The sequence below is a fragment of the Protopterus annectens genome, chromosome 8.part0 (genome assembly GCF_019279795.1).
Source record: "Protopterus annectens isolate FY-2018-M chromosome 8.part0, PAN1.0, whole genome shotgun sequence".
In the NCBI taxonomy this organism is placed as follows: domain Eukaryota; kingdom Metazoa; phylum Chordata; order Ceratodontiformes; family Protopteridae; genus Protopterus; species Protopterus annectens.
In genome coordinates this window covers 1,785,322,503-1,785,335,240 of record NC_056741.1, presented here as the reverse complement: position 1 = coordinate 1,785,335,240, position 12,738 = coordinate 1,785,322,503, and positions in this window count along the sequence as shown.

The following is a 12,738-nucleotide window of genomic DNA, read 5'->3' as shown; positions in this document are numbered from 1 at the left end:
AAATTATTTCCACCATAGTCATCATCGTCATCATCACCATCAACTCCCTTTTTTCCATTTTTCTGTATTTATTTATTTATTGACATTTGTTAACTGGGTTTGTCCAACTGGGATTGTGGCCCATTTTCAGTTGAGACCTGAGGAGAAAAGCTCCAGTAGTACATTTTAAACAAGTACAATTTTAAAGAATATTGATATAATAGCAGTTATAGCAAAAAGACTCACATATGTTAGGTTACATGCATAAAGTTAAAGTTGCATTAAAAAGAAGCTAAGTAGCAATTTTACTTTGATATAGTTCAATAGGTCAACAATAAACATTTTTTGTTTGTATAAAATTACGCAAATGCATAGTAGACACATTGGAGAGAGAGGTGTAACGAGGTACTAAGTATGGTCCTTTTGAGGGAATAAAGGGAAGGAAGACTAGGTAGGGTCATGGCAAGGGCAGGTTCTGGAATTGAGAAATTGTATGAGGTCAGCAGCTTTCTCAATTTGGTGCAACTCTCCTACCATCTTCAAACATCATGCCTAACTGTTGCAGGTCTTCTCACTGACACTCTATCCATCTCTTTGCTGGATGACATCATTTCCTCTTGCCTTGTTCCTATTATGTCCTAAATATTGTTCAACAAATTGTCTTCTGCGTTCCTCCACATGGACCCAAACCATCGTAATCTCTTCTTGACATTCTCTGCAACTGCAACTATTCTGCCTTCTGTGCTGATGCTATAATGTCTTTGTCTGTCCCATAATATGCACCATACCACCCATCTCAGGCACTTCATCTCCATCACTTCTAGTTTCCTCAACTGTTCTGCCTTTACTGCCCCGGATTTTGTACCATATACAAGTAGTAGTCACATCACTGTTTAGTACACCTTACTTTCCAGCTTCTTTGGCATTCTTCAGTCACACATCTCTAGACTCTAGGCTCTGAGTTTAGCCTTGATCTCCTCATTCAGACTTTCCTTCTTCTAAAAAACCCTCCCAGATGCAAGAAGCTGATAACCTATTCCATTATTTTCCTTCTGTCTCAGTTTTCAGCTTCTACTAATTTCCCCTATTTGCTGCCATGACAAGTGTTTTGTCTGTACTCACGTTCATCCCATATTCTTTGCTTTGCATTCCATTCTTCTAGCATTTCCCAATGGTCCAGCTCAGAGTCCCCTTGTAATGCCACATCATCTACATTCAGCAGCTTTGTTGATCTATCCCTTCAGACCTGTTTGCTAATGTAGTCCTGTCACCAGTATCAATAGCAGTTGGAGCAGACCTGATCCTCCGATGCATACCCACCCCCACTGGGAACCCTTCTGTGACATTGAGGACTGTTCATAATTGTGTCATGGGGTCCTTTTGCATATTCTGCAGCCAAACTCAGCTTACTTGGAACCTTGTAATATGCTTTCTCAAAGTCTATGAATGCCCTGGAAAGCAAACTAACTAGCTAAATAAATCAATAAATAAGTCAGTGACCTTTTCTTATTAGGAGGAAGTCTACCAGAGTTGCATGTTTACCACTCTTATATGGGATCATATGTTCTTGTACTTCCAACTTAATAATAATAAACTTAATAAACGCATTAAAAAAAACTCCTGCCAGTGAGATTGATAGAAAGAAATCAAAGTCCCAGTTTCATTAACAGGCAAGAAATCTCCCTTTAAAAGTGTGCCCTGAAGCCCCTACCATATGAGAAATGCCATTTCCAAGTCACTAACACTATAATGTGTTTGTATAGGTACACACACACACACACACACACACACACACACACACACACACACACACACACACACACACACACACACACACACACACATACAAACACATATACATACTTGTGTGTGTGTATATATATATATATATATATATATATATATAAATATATATATATGGGTGTACTTTCCTACAACAAAAATTAACTTTTTCAAAATGGGAAAGTACATCCCCACTTAAGCGAAAGTGCACTTTAACGAAAGTGCAGTTTTGCTTAAGCTCACTAGACCGAGTCTACCGCACCACAATGGAGGGCATTGAAAAATGGGTTATGTAAGGGGGGCGTGGCTAGGATGCTGAACTGATAGCTGCAGTTCATTTCAGCTCTCTTACCTCAATACAATTCCTGACAGGAACTTTACAAAATAATATTTAATTTGAAGAAATATTTATTACTAACTTATTTCTAATAAGTTAAATAACTAATCTAATTCATGTATGCCTCAGGCCTCATGGATGGATGTATGTACTATGTCTACAATCAGCTTGTATGTAACCTCAATTATTGGATTATCTGTTTTGTAATGCCTATAACTTAAGTGCTACATTCCTAGTATTTGTAATTTGTAATTTGTATATGTAATTTAAATGGACATGTATCCAGCCGGACCATCCCAGTTAACAAATGTAAAATAAAATAAATAAAAAATAAATAAATAATAACTTTGAGCATCTATAAGAAAACTTTTATTGTCAGAACTTGAATAATTCCTGTCAAATTAATTACTGGAAAATCAGCACCAATATCAGCTTCACAGCATGAGTCATCTAAGAAATTCAGCACAAGACTCTTCTTTCAAAAAAGACCTGCAATCTCTCATTACAAATATACAGGAACTTACAATAAAAATTGACAAGATGGGGAATAAAATAGATACTTTTAAAGAAAAGTACTCACAACAACTAGAACAGCTTCAAGAAATTTTTACTCAGCAGAAAGGACAGATATCACTTATTGAACAGTCATTAAATGACATTGACACTAGAGTCCAAATAAAAGAACAACAAACTGAATTCTTACTTCAACAGAACACATATTTACTAGAAAAGCTTGATGATATGGAAAATCAAACAAGAAGAAATAATATTAGAATATATGGTCTACCAGAAAAATCTGAAGGGGACAATATGATAAACTTTCTTACCACCTGGATACCAGATGTAACAAAAATACCTGAAGCTCTTTCATATGGTATAGAATGTGTGCATAGATCACTAGCAGCTTCTGGAAATACTTCTTCTCCAAGTAAGAACAAGCTGAGATCCATATTTGTGAGGCTTTTTTCTACACAAGATCTTATATTAAGAAATGCTTGGGCAAATTCTCCCATCAAATACAATGATTCATTAATAAGATTTGACAATGATTATTCTACAAAGGTGGTTTCAAAAAGAAAAGAATTTCTACCAATAATAAAAACCTTGAAGAAGAAGCAATTGAAAGTCCATCTTTTATTCCCAGCAAGACTGAGAGTTTTTCTACCAAATGGAATAAAAGTCTTCGAAACAGTAGATTCAGCAATAAAATACCTTACCAACAACAACATCCTAACACATGAAGAATCTATGGACTGGACAATTAGTACACCGAAAAGAAATGCTGAAGTAAATAACTGGAAAACTGTTGAGCAAAAGAAAAAAAACTAAAGGACAAATAATCTTACATATGTTATATTCTGTAAAAATTTAAATAATAATACTAACAACAAAAGAAAAGTTTTTTCTGTCTTCAAGTCACACCGAAACAGGTACTGTTTTCAATTATACTTTAAATGTCAAAATTAGCATACATTTAAATACATTTATCTCAAATCACATTAATATACTAAGCGTAATTTAAACATTACTCTATTTTTCATTATTATCCATCTATTATTTTCATATTCTTAATCAGAGTAATCAACACATAATAATGTTCTCAAATATTTTTTTTTTTTGTGTTTTTTTATTTTTCTCTTATTTTTATAAAGTCTTCATTAACTTATAATACTTTAATCAGTATATGGTTATATTGCTCAATAGGTATAGTAAAAGCTGCTATATAACTTATTATCAGTTACATCCCTGACAACATTTCTTTCTATAAGTTAAAAATGTCTCTAATTGGATAAACAGTAATGCTGGGAGGAAATGTGTTGTTTTTGAAATTAAGTATTTCAGTTTAGATGTATCATAAGACTACTTTAAATAGCCTTAAAAGGTGTTCTGTCTTTGACCCATATGCACATATTGATATAGTACAGTGCAAAAATATGTTGTGAGTGATATTTTGCAGCTATGAGTCAAGTGTGTTATGGCTCCAGACATCCGGAGTTGAGAGATACTTATAAGTAGCTTAGATATCCTGCTGTCTTTTCTTTTGTAAAGAAATAAGGCATATCATGTTTAAAATGCAAAGTTTGATAGATGTGACCACTACTTGGCAGACTAGAGTGCTCGAGTGCACACTACATGATTTTGCCATGAAGTAAGAGAAGGGAAAAAAAAAGAAAAAACACATACCTTTTCCCGCTTGGTTCTAGAGGCAATTTAACAGCGTTAAATATCACTAGAAACTCGAGTTCCTTATTGCTTGTCGCATTTACTTGTATACATCATCCCCTGACTCTTTCTAATTGACGTCTAGTCAGGAAATAAGCTAGGTTCACTTTTAAAGATACAGGAACCTAAATACCCTCTAATGAAACGTAAATAATATATGCGGTTCATCTAAATATACACAGATCTATTTTTTGAAGCACTTTCAGCTTATGGCTTCTGATGTCTTCTAGCACCTTGACAGATAAGGACATATGTCTGCTTGTCTTTCTGTCAGTTTAGTTTTCCAGACATTTTAGCTATCCCTTACTATGTTTTGTACGGCAGAGGTTAAAGAGCAGAAATTAATCATCAGTAAATAGAATCACTGCTGTTTTACAAATTCTCTAAGGAAACTAGTAGCTGTCAAGCAACGGGCAGGTTTATTTTAAGGAAAATTGCCATTTGCCACACTGGTGCTCCTACAAAAATACTACTAATGTCCTGCTGCTAAACTATGCCCTCAAGTGGACAAATGGGCTGCAACAAGAAGGTTAAATGTACATTTAGCAAATCAAACATTAAAATAACAATACAATATACTAGATAGAGAAAGTAAAAGTAATAATCATATAAACAAGTATAACAAGTAGCATAACAACAGAGGATTTAACCCAATGTGCCAACTATACAATATTTATATCCCATATAGGTTTGAACTTTGTTGAAGCACCTGTGTTCTACACACATATTATATTGAATCCAATTTGAGTAGCAGAGGGAGAGGCTTAGCCCACACCCTAATTTATTACTAAGTTACCATGCATTGTGAATATACATCGTGGCAGGTGCTCAGCGAGCTATGCTTCCTTAGATGACTCATGCTGTTCCCATTTACTCATCTGAGTAATGACTGTGGCTGTACTCTTCTTATTATATTACCTGGCGGTGGCTACACCCTTCTTATAATATTACCTGGCTTTTTGCATTATCAAGAATGACACAATACTAGTGTATGTGGGTATATCATGTTACTGTTAGTGTAAACAAAAATGCTTGACAATGCAACCGTAATTCTCAAACCTTTCTGCAGACAAATATATAGCATTGTCTAGCAGTTGAGAACCTGATAGTTCCTAATCAGCAGACCTGTATTTTCACATTCCAATATGACTACATGAAAAAACACCAATATTAGTCTGCAAGTTTAGTAAGCAGCAAATTCATCAGGGATTAATTCGAGGGGATACTTATATTATAGCTAAAGCACTTGACATTTGATAAGAGTATCCTCTCAATGATGCGTTCTATCTAGTCATTAACTGTAAAACAACTTTTTTCTGAGAAACATTGTTGTAATGCCAGTTAATTATCTGAATTAAATATTACTATATACAATCATAAAGCAATTACCAGGATAAATAATACTCTTGCAGTGCAGGGATCACCATAGCTATCCTCTGATATTAGAGGAAAAACAAGCTTCTTAATCACCTTTCTGACTTAATAAAGGTATTACCCCATAGTTTAAATAAATTTTGTCTATTTACTGCAAAGTGGGTTAAGAATTTTAACCTGCAACATTTTCATACATAATAGTTAAAATCTTAACAGCTTCCATTATTTTGATATGTTCTTTAGTATACTTTTTAAATATTATAATGAGAAGCTGCTGATGTTTAATTCTAACATTTTATTCAATCATAAGATTAAATTAATGGTGTTAAGTAAGCCAAAATTATATCTCCAACACTTATTGTCAGCAGATAAACTCACTGGTTAAGTGTCAGTCTAAGCTGATATACATAGATGTTTGCTTTGAAAATGTGGTCAATTGCACTGTAGTTTTACCTCTGTACTGTGTATTTTTGATTATACAAGGTCCCTATGAAAATTGATAAAAGTGTTAACAACAAAACACTCAATCAAGTAACAACATTATAAGCAGTCTCTTAGATAAGGGAGACATCTAAATTTTGATCTTGTTGTCTCCAGCCATGGGAATTGTCTTTGAAAAGCTGAAAAATGCAATCAGAGGAACATATTTAATGTCCACTAAAGAAATATTAATATACTGGTACATTGTATTGCAATTCAGTTTATGTTAAACATGAAATATGATGTGGTTTCAGAACTATTCATGTTTTTATTCCAATGTGACTTTGCAAATACTACTCTAAACACTGGTTTCAGACTTGAGTAGTCTAAAAACACTTGCACAACAAATGTATTGTATTGTACAGTAATGACAGTAAATAGTTTTCAACAGATGCCTGCAACATACAGTTATAGATTTTAACATGAGAAAATGTTTATTAATACCCTAAACTATTTTGAAATGATACTACCTTAGTCTAAATATTTGTACCTTTTTGAAACCTGATTAGAAATAAGTATTACTGAATTACAATAAGATAAGAGTAAAGAATATATTTATATATTTTAGCTGATTAGATTATCTTAATATATTATTCAATTATCTTTATTTAAAAACTAAGAGGATAAGAGAAACTGATCCAAATATTATTTGTGAGGGTAGAAAGTTTGTTTGGTTAGATTCACTAACCAAAGAGGTATATTACCTCATAGTGATAGGGAATGTTTTTTAAGGTTAAGAATTACAAGTTTGGAAGTTCTTTGTTTTTTTTTTATTTTATCACTTTGGTGTCACTCAGAAACATGCAAAAACCATACAAGAAAAACTTTTTGAATTCTGTATCCAAGATGGAACTAAGAATAAACAATATTTACATAAACTCACATGTAAAACAAACTCACAACTAGGAAATGAAATGTTTATCCATAAATGCGAATGGTCTAAATAATAGTAAAAAAAGGAGAAGCCTATTCAAGTACATAAACTTACATAAACCACAAATAGTCTTCTTACAAGAGACACACATTAAATAGAGATATAAACAACTTAAATATTAATAATTACACAGTACTAATAAAATCTCAATACAAAACAAAAAAAAAAGAGGAATAGCTATACTACTTCGCAACTCAACTATAACACCTACAATAATTACTACTAATCAAGATACATCAGGTATGTTTTGTCTAGCTTCAGTAGAATTAAATAAGATAATCTATATGTTAGTAAATCTATATTGGATCCCAGGACTAGGATTAAGAACAGTTAAACAGCACTTTGAAGAGATAATTCATTTAACTAAGGGTAGCCTGATATTGGCAGGAGATTTCAACGGTTTACTATCACAATGCCGCGCACGCACGCGGACGCTATGAAGTCAACAAACACAGATGTTCAAATACTTCATATTTTTGATAGAGATGAATGTGGCCGAATGTTACGATGTGCGATCTTGGAGATGGAATATTAAGTAGCTGGGGGGGGGGGTGCAGCCCCCCCACAGAGGCAGGGGGGCCCCCCATAACTGTGTGGTGTTTAGGCTGGTTAGGTAGTTATGTATTGGGGGGGGTGTTGTGTAGTATATGTCATGTCATGTAATTTTTCAGCGACATTTTTTTTTGTTCGAATTTAAAATTCGGAAAATTCTCAAATAGTGTATATTGAAAATCCAGAAAATTTTTTTCTGATTTTTTAGATTTCAACTATATAATGAATGAAAAAGACACAGATTCTAAATCTAAAAGAAGAAAACAACCTATCTCTAAAGCACTATTAAAATTTATAGATACATTATATTTAAAAGACATAAATTAATTTGCAGAACCAGACTCACTAATCTTCACATTTTATTCTCATAGATATAAAATTAACTCTAGAATTGATAGAATATATGTTGCCAATGACCTAATAACAAAAACTGACAAAGGCAAAATTATAAATTGTCCTTTATCTGATCATAATGCCATAGCCTTTGAGATAGAGCTTATACCTTTTTATTCAAATCCCATTACAAGGATACCTTCCTAAATCACAAAATTGACAGATTTTAAAGAATTTTATGAAGAAACAATCAAAAACTTTCTAGAAATATACTACACAGAAGATATTTCAGAAATATATGTCTGGGATTCATTAAAAGCAGTTACATATGGGAAAATATTATCCTGGTACATAAATAAAAGGAAGTTATGGAATAAAGATATGGTAGACTTATAAAACGAAGCAGATAAATTGAAACTGGAAATACAAAAGGGTAATACTACTCAAGTTCAAGAGCTTACGCAAATCAATAAAAAGTATGCAGAATTGTTATATCATAAGATTATGATTAACTTAGAAAAGATAAAAATAAACTCATACTCTACTAATTCAGCACACCTGAAACACTTAACTAATAGAACAAAAAAAAAAATTAAATCTAAACAAATAAAATAAATATTTATTCCTAATACTAACAAAAGAGTTATGGATCTAAATGTTATTGTAAAAGCATTCAGACTTCAATTTAACATCGATAATTCCATAAACACTCAAGATACACCTACTAAGGATATAAAAAAAACTTAGAAAATAATATTTATATTAAATTAACACAAGAACAAATAGACCTTATAAAAAAACAATCAATATGACAGAATTAAAATCACAAATTAAAAAGCTCAAGACAAATAAAGCACCTGGCCCAGACAATATGCTGCCGGAAATGTATAAATTAATACCCAATCAAGCCATATCCTTACTATTAAAAGTATATGATATAGCCAAGAAAGATTTGAACATACCACCCTCTTGGGAATATTCATTGATATCCCCAATTATCAAACCAGATAAAGATGAGAAGGAGTGTTCTTCATATAGGCCAATATTATTACTCAATATAAACTATAAGATGTGTATGGCTATATACGCAGATAGAATCAAACACTTTCTTCCTTTCTTAATTCACAAAGATCAAACAAGCTTTATTAAAGGAAGAAATACTTCAGATAATATTAAAAGAATACTAACATTAATAGACTATAGCAAACATAAAGTCCTAGATTTAAATGTAATCTCATTAGATATTAACAAAGCTTTTGATTTGGTTAAATGGAACTTTCTTTCACTAGTTTTAAAAGAATATAACTTTCCTTCTAATTTTAATAATCATATCCAAATACTATATGAAACATCTACTGCATTTGTTAAACTAGGATTGCATAGATCAGGCCCTATAACAATCAAAAAGGGAACTAAACAAGGTTGCCCTTTATCACCATTGTTATTTGCATTACTCATAGGACCCTTTGCAAATCAAATCAGATCAAACAATAACATAAAGGGCATTTGTATTAATAAAATGTTAAACCTTAAAATCCAACTCTTTGCTGATGACATACTATTAACTCTCTCAGATGTGAATGAATCTTTGAATGCTCTATTTAACTCCATGAATAAATTTAAAAATATTTCAGGCTTAAAATTTAAGAAAACAAAACTAAAATGATGCCCTGTAATTGTAAAAACATATATAAACAAAAAATTTTCCAAATATATAGTAAAAGAAAATAAATTATTTTATCTGGGAATAAATCTACTCAATGAATTAACAGATTTTCTAATATTTAACTATAATAAAATACTAGACAAAATAGAACAAACAATTGGTTACTGGAATAAATACATCTTTCAACAGCAGACAGATTATATCTTATTAAAGTAATATTTCCCAAAATATTATACTTAATACAAAATGTTTCATTACCACCTCCCAAATATATTATTCAAAGATACTTCTTCTTTCGGCTGCTCCCGTTAGGGGTCGCCACAGCAGATCAGCTGTTTCCATTTCCTCCTGTCCTCTGCATATTGCTCTGTCACACCAACCACCTGCATATCCTCTCTCACCACATCCATAAACCTTATCTTAGGCCTTCCTCTTTTCCTGTTACCTGACAGCTTCATCCTTAGCATCTTTTTCCTAATATACTCTGCATCCCTCCTCAGCACATGCTCCAAACCAACGTAATCTTGCCTCTCTGGCTTTGTCTCCAAACCTTCCAACCTGGGCTGACCCTCTAATATACTTATTCCTAATCCTGTCCATCCTCGTCACACCCAGTGCAAATCTTAACACCTTCAACTCTGCCACGTCAAGCTCTGACTCCTACCTTTTTGTCAGTGCCACTGTCTCCAACCCATATAACATAGCTGGTCTCACTACCCTCTTGTAGACCTTCCCTTTCACTCTCACTGGTACTTGTCTGTAACAAATTACTCCTGACACTCTTCTCCACCCACTCCATCCTGCCTGTACTCTCTTCCTCACCTCTCTTCCACACTCACCGTTACTCTGAACTGTTGATCCCAAGTACTTAAACTCATTCACCTTCGCCACCTCTACTCCCTACATCCTCTCCATTCCTCTATCCTTCCTCTCATTCACACACATATATTCTGTCTTAGTCCTGCTTACCTTCATTCCTCTTCTCTCTAGAGCATATCTCCACCTCTCCAAAGATACAATAAACTAATTTTAAATTTTCTATGGTTTCCAAATAAACCCCGTATAGCCCAAAATAAACATTTACCTGATTGGGAAAATGGTGGAATTAATTTACCGGATATTGATTTATATATTACCTCATCTGTTATTAAAAATATAACACTATGGTTAAATAATTCATACACACCTATATGGAAACAAGCCCATGAGCAGATTTACATAGAAATCAATTACAATCACATACAAGACAACTTAACAGTAATATCATCACCCCTTATATGGATGTTAAAAGATTATTTTTTTAGGGAAAAGGAATAACATTAATAAATTGCCATCAAACTATATAGGCTCTACACTTTCAATGTTCAAAACATATATAAACAAAATACCAAATATTAATTCTTGGATTTTTCTTATTTTCCCTATAGCTTTTACACCCAATATTCTAGATACATCCCAAATTTCTAAAATGAATATACTCAAGATTCTTTTGGCATCAACTTAAGGAGAAAGAGAAAATACTAACAAATGAACAGATAACTTACAATTATAATATAAATAAAGACTACTGGTTGCTTTTACAAAATCTAAGACATTTTCTTATAAATAAAATAGAACAAATGCAACCTTCAGTTAGAGATGAAGCTCCAAAACTCATTGAATACCTTATTCTTATCACAAAACAACCTTCTCAGGGTACAGGTTATTTGTCTAATATCTATAAAATTGTTAAAAAAACAAAAAATATCATGAAAAATCATATTGGAATTATTATACTTTAATAAACAACCATCTTCCAATTGAAGAAGAAAAAAGTAATATTCTAAAATCTTCCACATTTTCTACATTATCAAAATACTCGCAATTATTCACTTGGAGATATCTACACAGAAGTTTCTATACACCACATAGGCTAACCAAAATATATTCTATTGAAGATCAATGTTGAAGATGCCATACCAAGATAAAAGCAGATTGGCACCATATTTTTTATGAATGCATATGTCTCAATATGTACTGGAAGTCCATTAACTATTTTTTTCAGACTGTTTATAATGATAATTTTCAATTAACAAAGTCTTTATTCAACTCTCCTATTCCAAACTGTGTACCAAAAAAAGACACTAAAATCCTATGGTCACTATTGGCAATTATACATAAAATCATAACTATACACTGGAAAAATGAGGCTTCTCCTACATTCAAGGAATTTGAGAATTTAACATCAACAGTTGCTCATATTGAAATATTAACAGTGAAGAACAGAACTAAAAGATCTACTTCTTACTATTACTCTTGGATGAAAGTACTAGAAATACTCAAAAAGATCGATGAAGATATATCATCTTATGTTTCTAACTTTATATAATATAGAATTTCAATGTTATTTGCATAGACACCAATGTAAATAGCTATGTAATGGTTTGAAGTTAGTAATGTTCTAGAATTTTAAATATGTTATTTATCTTTATTTTATGTACTGTTTCTTAAGACATCTTATTTGAAATAATAAAAAAAATTTAGTAAAAAAAAAAATGAGTTATGTCCTCCACTGTGGTGCGATAGTCACAGACCTTAGGGTTAGGGCACGTGTCAAGATAAGGGGATGGGGATGGCCCTAATAACTATCCCCCTTACCCTAACCCTAAGGTCCGTGACTGCTAGCCCGTTCAGTCTAGCGGGTTCGCGAGAGTGCACTTTCGTTAAAGTGCACTTTCGCATTAGTATGGGTGTACTTTTGAAGTTCGAAGTAGTGAACTTTCGTTCTTCAAAAGTACACCCATATACATACATATAAATATATAAATATATATGGGTCTATATTATATATTCGAAGTTTGAAATCTTTGAATGTTTTATAATCGAATTTCAATGTTATTTGCATAGACACCAATGTAAATAGCTATGTAATGGTTTGAAGTTAGTAATGTTCTAGAATTTTAAATATGTTATTTATCTTTATTTCATGTACTGTTTCTTACGACATCTTATTTGAAATAATAAAAAAAATTTAGTAAAAAAAAAAATGGGTTATGTCCTCCACTGTGGTGCGATAGTCACGAACCTTAAGGTTAGGGC